This window comes from Macrosteles quadrilineatus, unplaced genomic scaffold, assembly GCF_028750875.1.
Source record: "Macrosteles quadrilineatus isolate MER2022 unplaced genomic scaffold, UCM_ALF_1.0 Scaffold_7__1_contigs__length_78375512, whole genome shotgun sequence".
Classification (NCBI taxonomy): Eukaryota; Metazoa; Arthropoda; class Insecta; order Hemiptera; family Cicadellidae; genus Macrosteles; species Macrosteles quadrilineatus.
In genome coordinates, this window is record NW_026542600.1 from 54808281 (window position 1) to 54821167 (window position 12887).

The 12887-nt window shown below is 33.7% G+C and overlaps 1 pseudogene; it reads left to right on the forward strand.

Moving 5' to 3' along the window:
* LOC128999002 (fatty acyl-CoA reductase wat-like) overlaps positions 1-9698 on the forward strand; it is a 9985-nt pseudogene extending 287 nt beyond the window's left edge.
* The last annotated feature ends 3189 nt before the right edge of the window (positions 9699-12887 follow it).

A 12887-nucleotide genomic window follows, 5' to 3' on the forward strand; every position in this document is an offset into this window, starting at 1 on the left:
TATTTTCTATGAATTTCACTTGTTTCCCGTCTCCTAAAGAGCTATAAACATAGGATATGGAAAAAGTAATTTTTATTCAATAATTCCAAGTTTGTGTTTTAATTTTCCACCTATTAAAAGGGATGTTAGCAAGCTAATTGAAAAAAAAAGAATGTGGCGGTTTTGCTGATAGGCCTACAGTTTATTTACTTTGCAAACTTCCATACACATACATTTTGCTGATTAATTTTATATGTCACTGTTTTTGTAGGAAGGGGTTGCTCGCGTTTGAATACACCAGTTTCGTACAAATATATTAGACAAATGTGTAAAAATCCAATAATAAGCTTTTTTGAAGGCAATTTTAATTAAAGTTGCCTACGTAATTTGGAATTAAATGGGGGGGGGGAATCTGTAGTTTACTTCCAAAAACTTTAGATATTTAGCCTAGGTATGGTATGAAAGAGTACACCGTTACCTCCGTTAGATTCCATACTCATAAATATTTGTGATTGAGTAACAACCATCCGTTTTGGAATTGCAACAAGGTTAAATGGTCCTGCAAATCCAATTTTGAGTAATTTTCAGTTTAATTTGTAGAAAATTCCTTGATCCCTGCCACTTAGGTTTGACGAGGCCCTGAGTCAAGGCATTGCCACGAACGTCGGGGAACGAAATTCGTCATTGAGCTGGCGAGAGAGTGTCCTAGGCTCAAGGTAAATTATATTCAAAATGTCTCACAGATTATCCAAAACCTCTTCCAAATGATTTTCATGCTTATGCTTGAATGAGACGGATCTAGTCTAATCCGTCTATATTTAGCCATCATAGAATTTTGACTATGCTTTCGCAGATTCAACTTATTTTTGTTGCATGCACATCCTATCAAAGGATAAATTAAATGTACTAGAGAATTTAACAAGGAAGGCAGTCACCACACGAACCTTACAGGCACCATAAATAATGATTTCAGTTTAAGAATTAATTTTACTTTACTGGGCAGAGGAAGAAGTCTAGGAAAAGATGCAAAAGAAGGAGAGTTATTTTATGTTCGTAAGTTGTTAATTATGATCACTTGCAACATATATTTACAGTGAAAACTATAAAAACTATTAGTCTCTTTTAAATAATCAGACTGTGGTTATACAGTTTTAAAACCTCACAAAAACACGAACACTCACAATTTAATCACGGAAAACCTTACATTTAAAGACTTCATTGCTTAATTATGTAGCATGGCTGATTTGACTTAATTGATGTAGTGAATAGAGACTATTTATATTTTTGGTAACTGAGGTTGTTAAAAAATATCACTAAACACAAAACGAATTGAAGTTTTTTGAGTTAGTTTTTAAATATTTTCTTTGAATTACTAAACTGAAGATTATATGATTCATTGGGCATTAACCAAGTAGATAATTTTGTATAATCAATGGGTTCAATTTAGAACCAGAAAATATTTGTTAGAACTCTTTAACAGCTGAACCTTTTATTTTTTTTCTTTAAATCTCTCTTAAAGTATTATTTAATATCTACGAATAAAAAGGTAGTTAGACTGATGCTTGGATGTTTTAGGCATTCGTCCACATATCAACTGCTTATGCAAACTGCACACAAAACGAAATAGAGGAAGATTTCTTTGAGCCTCCGATCAGTGGAGACAAAGCCATCAGTTTGTCTGAGTGCCTCACGGAGAAGCAGCTTTCGGAAATCTCAACGACGTAAGTCTTCAACGGATAAACCGTTAACGTTAACAATACAAATTGCTTGTTCTATCATGTCAATGACAAGGTACTCCATGCTCATCAATGTAAGAGTTGACAAATTAAATTACACACTGGAACACTTACCAAAACAATCTATTCATCAAATAATTAAGTCATAAGCTACCTTAAAATTTTCAACAACATACGAATAAGTCTTGACAAACGACATTAGTAAACATTGAAAGAGGAATAGCATTAGCGTAAAATCGTACCTAGCATTGCACAAGTGATTGTTTACAATTTTCTTTAAAAGATCTATTTTTTATTTGGATTCTTATATAAATAACAGTAGTGGTTTAAATACCTGATTCTGGCGATCCAATTGTTGTCCTCCACAACTACTTTTTACCTGTTATTCCTTTTTATAAACTTAAACGTTACTGGTACCTCGTTTACATTTTACTATTATTTTACTTCAATCTTTTCAAGAAGGAATCTGAAGAATCTCTCTCCAAAGAAGCATTGCTTTGTACGTATCAATCTTACCTGACTAATCTAATTTAGCACAACCCCTACTTTATGGTTCAAATTTTAGTTTCCCCTATCCCCAGATCAATTTTACAAATTCTACTATCCATGAGTCAGATCTGAACGACATCTTGAGGAATGAATCTGCAAACAAATTCTGATAATTTTCTCCCATATTTTACAACAGAGCATGTGAGCCAGATGTTGTTGTCTACTTCTCAGACTTAAAACTCCGAATCCATAATACCAATTCGGCAAGTTCGTACATTAAATATATGTATACTCGTTTGTATCTGCAAACAAGGATGGCTAAAAAAACTGCGAGGACCAATTTATGTTGGTCTATGACATATATTATTTGTGTTAAATATTTTGTTTTAAGCTTGAACATAAAAAGTTAGGTTATTGTGTGCTATGTATTTAAGAAAATTATTGTTTCATTTCAGGCTATGTGGCGAATATCCGAACACATACGCTTTACCAAGGCCATAGCTGAAAATGTCATCAACGTTTATGGTAAGGGTCTGCCAGCAGTTGTCTTCCGCCCATCCATTGGTAAGTTGAATTGTATGATTTTTATAAAAGTTTAGTATCGGTTGGAAAGCTAAATTAGGCTACCACACTCAGATACTGGTGAGTCGATGGCTCAGTCGGTAGCGGCACGGACTTCGGGCCCAAGGCAGCGAATGTCGTGGGTTTGGATCCATGTCACTACTTTTTATCAATATAAAGACAGAGAAGTAAGCTACAGAGGAATACCGTGCGCTTTCAATCTCTAGTTAAGTTGTGCCGGAAACATACTTGTGATGATCAAGAAAGAGCCCGAGTGGTGACACTGTGCGGAAATTCATTATCGAACAGGGACAGAGTCCTCCTCCACAGTGAGCAGTACATAAAGGCGAAGGGGGCAGTATTGTACTTTGCCCTAGACACCAGCGATATTACTTCTCTGTGGTGTACCATTGAATGTTTCCTCTGTACCTTACTTCTCTGTGGCACAGTTAACCCCTGTGCTGTACCGGCTCACACCTTGCTTTGCCACACAAAGGCATCTGTGCAAGTCTGCACTAGATATACCTAGTGGTATATCTAGTGCGACCTTGATCTGTGACCCAGGTCCACCAACCTCTTAAAAAACGTCCATCACCTTCCGGTAAAAACAAATATTAGGGTTGTGGTCACACTCATTTGACTATTCAAAATATTTGTGGTTTTCAACATTTTCTCGTTTGTGTAATAATTCACTTTATTGGTTCCCTCTATCCTAATGAACAGACTACAGCTACTAAAACACCGTAAACCCGTTAATAATAAACTATTTTTCATTAACAAATCCCGCTTGGTTTTTAGTATTGAGATTAGTTTTTGAGAGCCAAACTCCCAGTGTTTGTAGATCGTAAAATAATAAATTGGTGTACGATGTTTATTTTCATATAGTATGGAAGTCACCTGTTACATTTTGGGAAAAAGTAATATGGAAAGTTAATAAAAGATAGTATAATAATAGTTTAAACATATATGTACTTATACTGATAACTCACAATACGGTATATATACATAAACAATGGTAAGTGGTGATCGATTTCGATTGGATCATCAGACACAATTGGCTAATGACACGTTAGGCTTAAATATATGTTTTAAGTGTTATTAGATCTATCTTTTATTTACTTTCCGTAAATTTAATAATACATAGAATGTTGATCAGGAAGTAATTTAGTGAAATGTAATGATCTAATATTACCAAAGAAAATGGTGGTTTCTAAACTAAGAGAGACCTTTTAAAAGATCCTTGTTCTGTAGAAGGTGTAAAACATGTAGACTATGTACAGGGTACAGAACATTATGCAGATTCTAGAGATTATGCAGTATCTGAAGATTTTGCATATTCTAAAGATTCTGCATGTTCTGTAGATACTGAAGAGTCTGTACATTATGTAGATGATATACATGGAGTAAATTATCTGGAAGTGTTTCAAGCTGTTGAAGAAGATTCAGATGGTGTCATCTATGATGGTAATGTTGCAGTGGTGGCAACTGCCCGAGAACCAATCTACGGTTGGATAGACAACATGTATGGTCCCACCGGTGTACAGTGCGGGGTTGGTGCTGGGTTGTTACGAACTTTCGAAGTCAATGAAAAATGTGCGGCTGACCTGGTGCCCGTGGACATGGCTGTCAATGCCATCATCGCATCAGCCTGGGACGTCAGGTAACCAAAGGAAACCTCGTGGGATTCAATGTCACAGGCTATTCCAGAAATAGCTTATCATCTCGTTCCAATGCGTACTTTCTAAAAATGGATCTGGTTGACCAGAACTTGTCTTGTGTTTCAACTGATTCTTATAACATTCATAGTAGAATAATTCTTGATTGGTTTAAAGATTTGAATTAGGCATCCTACTTAAATGATCTAGCTTTACTGAGAAAAGGAAAGCTCTTAGTACTATTTGACATTCACTATTTCATTAATTTGATATATTCTCTTAGTTTTTAATAAAATAATGACTGATGTGAACTATCAAATACTTCCATTTATAAAAGTTAATATTCAAATTGAGCTTGATCGAAAAGAAAGAAAAAAGGTGTTTGACAGCACGCCCTGCCAAATGCTTAAACGAATTAGTTTTTATTTCATTTAATATCCAGTTTTAAAAATGTCAGAAGAAGATCTGTTCTACGGTAGTGCATGCATTGACGAATTAGGTTAATCTAGTTTCATTTTTCTATATTACTCAATATTCTGTCAAAATTACACAAAATAGACGTGCTTTTCAATCTGTATGGTAAATATATCATTGTTGCTTCTAAACTCTGATCTAGGGACACGAAAGAAATGCGTGTGTACAACTATGTGTCGTCCTGTCAAAACCCAATCTACTGGGGTCAGTTCATAGAGGTGGCACTGCGCCATGGTAGGGACAACCCAACAGTCAAAGCTATCTGGTGGTACACCATATCAACCACCAAAGTGCACCTTCTCTACCTGATGTACCAGTGGCTACTTCACCTGATACCGGCTCTCTGCATAGACATGTTCCTTGTCGTCACTGGGAAAAAGCCGAAGTAAGAATTGTCATAATTAACCATTTAAGCATTGAAAAGAATTTGGATGCAGATAGATCTTGAACATTGGCTTGAACTACCCACTCTGTACCTTCATTCTCTTCCCAAACACCTGAAATACCTTCACCATTACCAAATGTCCAAATGCTATGGAAGTTCTTTGACTTTTACTTCACGAATTTTAGTCCCCAGTACACCCTTCATCAACCTGCCAAACACACCAAACCACATAAACCACAACAACATGACAGGTAGTGAACACAAACTGATATTGATATTTTTATGTTTCGCCCATGAATATTAGAATGTAAAACCGTAAGAATCATTACGTAAACAAATTATGGCACTGGCCCAAAAGTAAACATGTTTGTATTGATATTTAAATTGAATTGCCAAAAAACATCCAAGTCAGATATTTAATTGTTTGTTGTGTATTCAGAAAAGTGAAGTCATTTATTTTTGTTTATAATCCATCCCTATCCATGGTTCCACATAAGCCCATCCACTCCTTAACAGCTATTAGTTTGTTGTAAGTTCACCTAACCACGGGGAAAAACTAGTTCACGTATTTAAAAAAGAGCAATATAATATGATTGAAATAAACTCTAGTCTTCTCTAGTCACAAATATAGATGGAAATAATCGACAATATATTTTAATGGGTAATGTGGGAATCGTCATGTAAATTGGATTTTTGAGAGTAGTCATAATGTACTCAAAGTGATCCATAGAGACGAATTAAATGATGAAGCCAAAATGTAACGTATCTAATTTTGATTTAATTTTCATTGAATTAATTTTATTTGCCAAAAAAACAATACTCATATATAATACAGGGTGTCACAAAAAAGTGTGATGGGCTATACAGGACCTAATTCTACATGCAAAAATAAGTCAAAAATGAAGAATAAAATTTTTGGATTTCGGCTTAGCTTAGCCGTAATCCGCCATTTTGTTTTTTGGGGAAAATATTTATTATTTCAAAATCCCTTTGAGATATTTTTACGAAACTTGGCAAAATTGTTTACACTATAGTAAGTAACATTTATAAAAAAATTATTATTTTAACTTTCCAAATTTCAAAATGGCGGCCGTTTGAATTTTTAATGCCAAATTTCATGAAAACCGGTAACTAAATTAAAATTTTGTAAGACACAAAAGTTTGTAAGACACAAAAGTTTTAATATTTATTATGACAAATCCAACAAAACAAAAGTGAATAAAATCGGTTCATAAATAAAGAAGCTGTGTTTATTTTAGTAATTTAGACTGAAATTACTTAATACGTTACATAAATTATTACATTACATTTAATACATTTTATAATTAATAATTTCAGTCTAAATTACTAAAATAAACACAGCTTCTTTATTTATGAACCGATTTTATTCATTTTTGTTTTGTTGGATTTGTCATAATAAATACTAAAACTTTTGTGTCTTACGAAATTTTGATTTAGTTACCGGTTTTCATGAAATTTAGCATTAAAAATTCAAACGGCCGCCATTTTGAAATTTGGAAAGTTAAAATAATAATTTTTTTTATAAATGTTACTTACTATAGTGTAAACAATTTTGCCAAGTTTCGTAAAAATATCTCAAAGGGATTTTGAAATAATAAATATTTTCCCCAAAAAACAAAATGGTGGATTACGGCTAAACTAAGCCGAAATCCAAAACAATTTATTCTCTATTTTTGACTTATTTTTGCATGTAGAATTAGGTCCTGTATAGCCCATCACACTTTTTTGTGACACCCTGTATAAAATAATAAATAAATAAATAATATATAATTAAAAAGTTTACAGAAAAAGACACAAAAAAGGAGACGTGTAACTTTTAGCATTAACTCCTTTGTATTGGCATTTGATTTTTTTTACTCTTTAATGTTTTAATGATGAGTGTTATAGGATGGAAAACCCAATATAAAAGACGAACTAGATTTTTGTCCAAAGTTAAAAATCTAGTTCGTTCACCATCCTAGCAACTGTTTATTTCAAATCACAGATTTCATTACAAATACACTTGATTTTTTCAGGTTATGGTCGGTTTACAAGAAGGTTCATAAGTTTACCAAAGTCATCACCTACTTCAGTAAGAGGCAATGGCTGTTCCACAACGACCGAATGATTAGACTCTGGGATAGCTTAGATCCTCAAGACAAAGAAATCTTCAATTTCGACATCTCCGCGTTGGACTGGGATGACTTCTTGAAGAACACCATCACTGGCCTTCGATGCAATTTCTTCAAGGACAAGCCCGATACTCTTCCAGCTGCAAAGAGGAAACAATTCATGTAAGAAGTTTTAGTTTGTTTTAAACTAAATTATAAAGCAGTTGCTTTTTGTAACTGTTGTTTTTATACCTTCAGTTTCACCTAAGAATTTTTTTAACTAGAATAATTTTGGACTTAGTTGTATTTGTTGTATATATGTGAAGGGTATGGATGTACTTAATACTGTCCTACGTAGTTGTGTTCTTTGATTTGTTTGGCTCTGCTCAATTTTAGAATCATGCAGAAAGTAATAAAACCAGAGCTCTGCTTGATTTATTAATTAATTTTTTGGTCACGCTTTTCTCTAAAGTATTGTGTTTTGGTATTTCAGTACAAGCCTCAAGGTACATTTATTTCGTATTATATTGTTGTCCATAAAGACTCTTGTATAGTATTATAGTATAGTGTAGGTTCATTGCTTCGTACCTGAGTAGGCCTAGTTTGTTGTTATTGTTACCCAATTACTCAGGATTGTAATTTTACGATTGAAATATAAGCATAGATAAGGGTAACTTGGATGTTGAGATAAGCTATTGAAAAAACTGAGTGTAGCAGTGAAACGGCATGATTCCGACTCCAGCTGACGTGTGATAAGAGTTAAGACAGTACGAATGAAATTACCTTAAGCGTCTAGACATTTATTATTAGACATATTGTATTATTAGACATTTTTATGTCAGAAAATAAATTAAGAATCGTTAATAATAAAATTCAAATAAAATACCATCAACAATAATAAAGAGACAAACAATATATTGTATGATTTATGATGTATATTATAGTGCATACAAAAATGCAAACATGATACACCTTCGATCCCTTGAGCCAAGGTATATTAGGGTTGATCAAAGAACTTAACTCTATAGTCTGTATGATGAAACCTGTCTCCTGACCCTCTGTCTGCCTGGGATAAAAGTACCGAGATAGATGGAGGGCCAAGAGACAGGATTCATTATATAAACTATAATTTAGCCACTTATTCAGGTAGTTGTCAGTAACAGAAACTTGACTTTACCAGATACTATTGTATCTGTCTTAAATTCTGAGAGGCCTGAAATAGCTTCATCTAAATATAAGCTTATGTTGATCTTCATGTGAATCTTTTTCTGGATATTTTAGCCATGGCTTGTCAAACAAAAAGATACGAAATTCAACAAAAGATTAAAAAATGACTGCTAAAGAGTGAGGACAATTGTAAGAATGCCAAGTTGTTTTAAAGTACTTTTACAGATTTCATAGAGAAGAAATGCAAAGAATCGTTCTAATTGCTTTCTGCCAGATAATATTCTGGGAAATGTAGGCTCTAAAAATACCCCAGAACATTATTGAACACTGAACAGGCAATGTTTTGTTCTATCAAGCCAAAAATACCAATTTAGTCAAGGGCTGTAGTCAATCATCCGTCTGAGGACGAAGAGATCGTGAGCCAGTGACCCCTCCTGGGTTTTAATTTGATCTTCCCTATCCAATCTATCGTCCAGTTTCACCCATACCTTTTCTGTCAAACAAATAATGTTCTCTGAATAAAATTAGGTGGTCCTTCAACACTATTCGATTAAGGAGTCCATATAGTTACAACTTTACTGTACGTTTTTATATGGTGGTTAACTAACATATAAACTTTGTTACAATGTCAATCGATTTCGAAAAGCCGGACTTGGTGTAGTGGAATAATAGGTGTAAATAAATCAAATAGTATTATATCTGGATGATAGCATCGACGTAAACTGCTAAGACGTAATACTTTTTTATATAACGTTTTGCTTCATTATTATTTCAAAAGTAAACATCTAATTTTCTACACTATCATAAGACTATAGTATCCTAACTACAGTATAACTATACATAAGTTAGTACTAAATGTGTACTCTAATGTTCCAGGTTTTTCATAGTTCATCAATTGCTCAAGTTTTTGCTCATCGGAGGCGTCATTTGGCTATTTTGGAAAATATTCTCAACGGTTCTCTCCATCTGATGTGCCACATCTCAAAAACTTACTCAAAAGGCGATTTTTGCGGTAGGAAGTGTAAAAGCCAAACCGTGAGTGATAAAAGTGTATATCAACCAAACTAGTCCGTGTAAAAAGTAGGGTTACATAATAATTATACTATTTTCCTATAAAATAAAACACAATTGTTGAAATTTTCATGTGTTTTGTTTCTCGTTTAGAACAGCTACTCTAAGGTTATAGTAAGTAGAGTGTCAAATATTGGTCTCTAGGAGATGGTCGTGTCGTACAACTGAATGCGTAATGTCGTACACGAAAATGCTGGCCAACGTTTAGAATGTGTTGTAGGACTCTTATAGGCAAGCTATGCTTTAACCGCAGTTTTTCAATCTCCATTGAATTCAGTCTTAGTTTGGGTTACCCCGATGATGGATTTCTCTAAGAGTTTCGAAGCATTGACGGCTGTTTTCGCCAGTTAAATGATCGTTCAATTCGGATTTTGAGCCTGAAAACTCAGGTACGCGGTGAATTTGAGTCCCTAATAGAAGCGGCAATAATTGTTTCAGTAATCCTTTCGTGATTTTGAGCCTCTGGCCTTTCTAGGACTCTTACGGGCCCTAGAACGTAAGATCTTGTTTACGAAAAATTAAACGGTATTAGAACAGGAATACATGCATACCAATCTACAAGCATGCACTTATTCGATGCCTTGTGGCACATTTTACAAAAGGCAAAAGAACAATTTCTAAGTCTGAACTTGCTCAGTTCTGGTTTAAATAAATCTATTGTGTTTTTAATCTGTTTAAACAACTCGTTCCCAGATTCACTGTTCATCATTATATACCTTTCCACCTGTGCACTTTTCAAACAATTTGTGAAAATGAAAATATCGTAGAAACTTGTGATAACTGACGTTATTAATATACAAGGTAAATTTCAAATACCCAACGATAACTGCTCAAAAATGTATTAAGGAATTTGTGATGAGCACAGACACAAAGACTGAATAAAATTTAACACACGGCAGCAACTGTCCATAGAACCACTCAAGTCTTCGGTAAACTGGTTGTGAGAATGTTTTGGACTTCGTTTCGAAAATAAGCGTTTATCTCCCTTCTAGGTACATCTAAAACAATTGTTTTCAACACATCTTAAGAGTTGTGTATGTTTTTAAGACCTTCCTTTAACAAAAAGGTTAAAGGGCTAAAACCTCATTAGCCATAAATAGTTCTGTAGCCAATGGAAATGTTGAAATACATTTAGATAGTATCCTACGCTTTCTTAAGTTAGAAATTTAGTTAGTCTAACGTAGTTAGAGGTTATTTCTAAAGTAGTTAGAGGTTATTGAATAAATCACGAGTTGCTGGCAAAGTGAAATGGGATTGCATTCCTTAGCACTCACGTCAGATGTGTTTAGTAATTAGGTGTCATACTAGATAAATCATGTTATAATATGAACAATATAGTCAAAGGTTTTCTACGTGTTTGTTAACGAAGACTCCTCCTGCGTTTTTTCTTGTCCAAGGTTATAATCATCGCAAGCAGAGTGTCTCCAACATATGAGGTAGGGGCCGTGTCCCCCCCTGACCCCCTACCCCACACACGTCACGCAGCAGCATTTAGGACGTGTCGTGCGTGAGCGTGACTATGTCACACGCGACATCACCGTCGCCGCTACTTGTTTAAGTCTATACTTAAGATAGAAATTTAAGAAAATAAATGTTATTGTGGCGATGTTCAATGCGATGAAACCCCCATTTTAGCTAGTCTTTTGGGGGGTTTATTTTTTTCTTAGGGGGGGGCTAGGTCTTTGAACTAGGTCCATTATACACAGACTTTTCCCAGTTCAATATTTGGGATGGTAAGGTTTTGGTTAGGGTTTCATCTGTTAATGATGTATAAGGCAATAGTTATTAATCAAACGAAGGTGTTGGAACGAATATCAAACATTGGGATTAAATCCTAATTTTGTAAAAAGCAACATCTTATGAAGGTTTGGAACAGATATTCTCATTTCAACAATATTCAGGAGTTTTATGTTTAAATTTGATTGACGGATTTAGTTATAGAACAGTTTTAGAAGCTGGATGTAATCACAATTTTTGATCAATATGTGTTTAAATACATTCTATTGTCAGAATCAGAATCAGAATCTTTTTTGCCGTTGATCAAATACATTGAGATAGGCATTGTCAAATTAGGCTAAATATTTACATTGGTCGATAATACAAAGTGTCAAAAATACGACCAAATTTTTGAGCCCTTTGGTTTGTGACATACAGTAGCTATAATCAAGGCAGAGGGATCAAATCTGTTTGCAACTACAACCTAAATTTATTCTAAATGAAACCTACATATTCCAGGATAAAGTTCTATAACCAGTTTTCATAAAACCTCTAAAAGATTACATGAAAAAGTAATTGAGATTGTGTATTATATCCAAGCCGATTTGATCTTATGGCGAATTCATTGATTGCTCGTTTTAAATATTGTTTATTTTTTGTTAAAATTGTTTTAAATATTTATACTTAATAATTAATTGTATGACATCATGTATCTTGTGCATGGATCATGTGCTTGTACTTTTGAATAAAGCAAATATGTTTATGACTATGACTACATCTTTACGACTTTTCAGTCACATAAAGATATGCATTTTATATACGTTCCCATCAGGTCATGGAACATTTTGAATGGTTAAAATGATCTTGCAAAGGCTATCTAATATTTGATAAAGCCGAAGGAATTTGCCGTCAATTATTTTGTCAAGAAATTGTTAAATAAAGAACTGATTTTCATAAAATGTATGTTTTTGTAGTTGGATGGCAAGCATTGTGTTCACTTTTTTTCTACGGAATCTTTGTAATATATTAAAATTGTAGTTGCATATCATAGACACCATGATTAGATTTCTTCCGAAAATTTTAACTATTCCATTCCAACGTATGGTTTTTCAAATGGATTTAAAATCAAAGAAGATATAGGCCTACAGGGTGATTCTAAATTATTGTTACGCTTTTTAAACTCTATAAATGAAAAACTATATAACCTTTCATCACGGGATGACAATCAATTGAAAGAGGAGATTCTAAAGTTTTTTTGACACCACTTTGGTAAAGATAGTTGCAAAATTAGCCTGTACGGACATTTTTAGATTTTAACAACGATTTAAAATTAATTACTCAATTTAAAATCAATGAAACTTTAAAACACAGGACCCTTTTTGCTCTTTCAAAGTCGTGTTCCTCGCAGCTTACAATAATGGTGGACAACATTAACTGAGCTTTAAAATATAGAACTAAATGACCCCAAGTGGTATGATTAAAACTTTTGACAATTCAAAATACAGTATGAAGTTTTGAGAATCAGAGAGGTACAATTAATCAC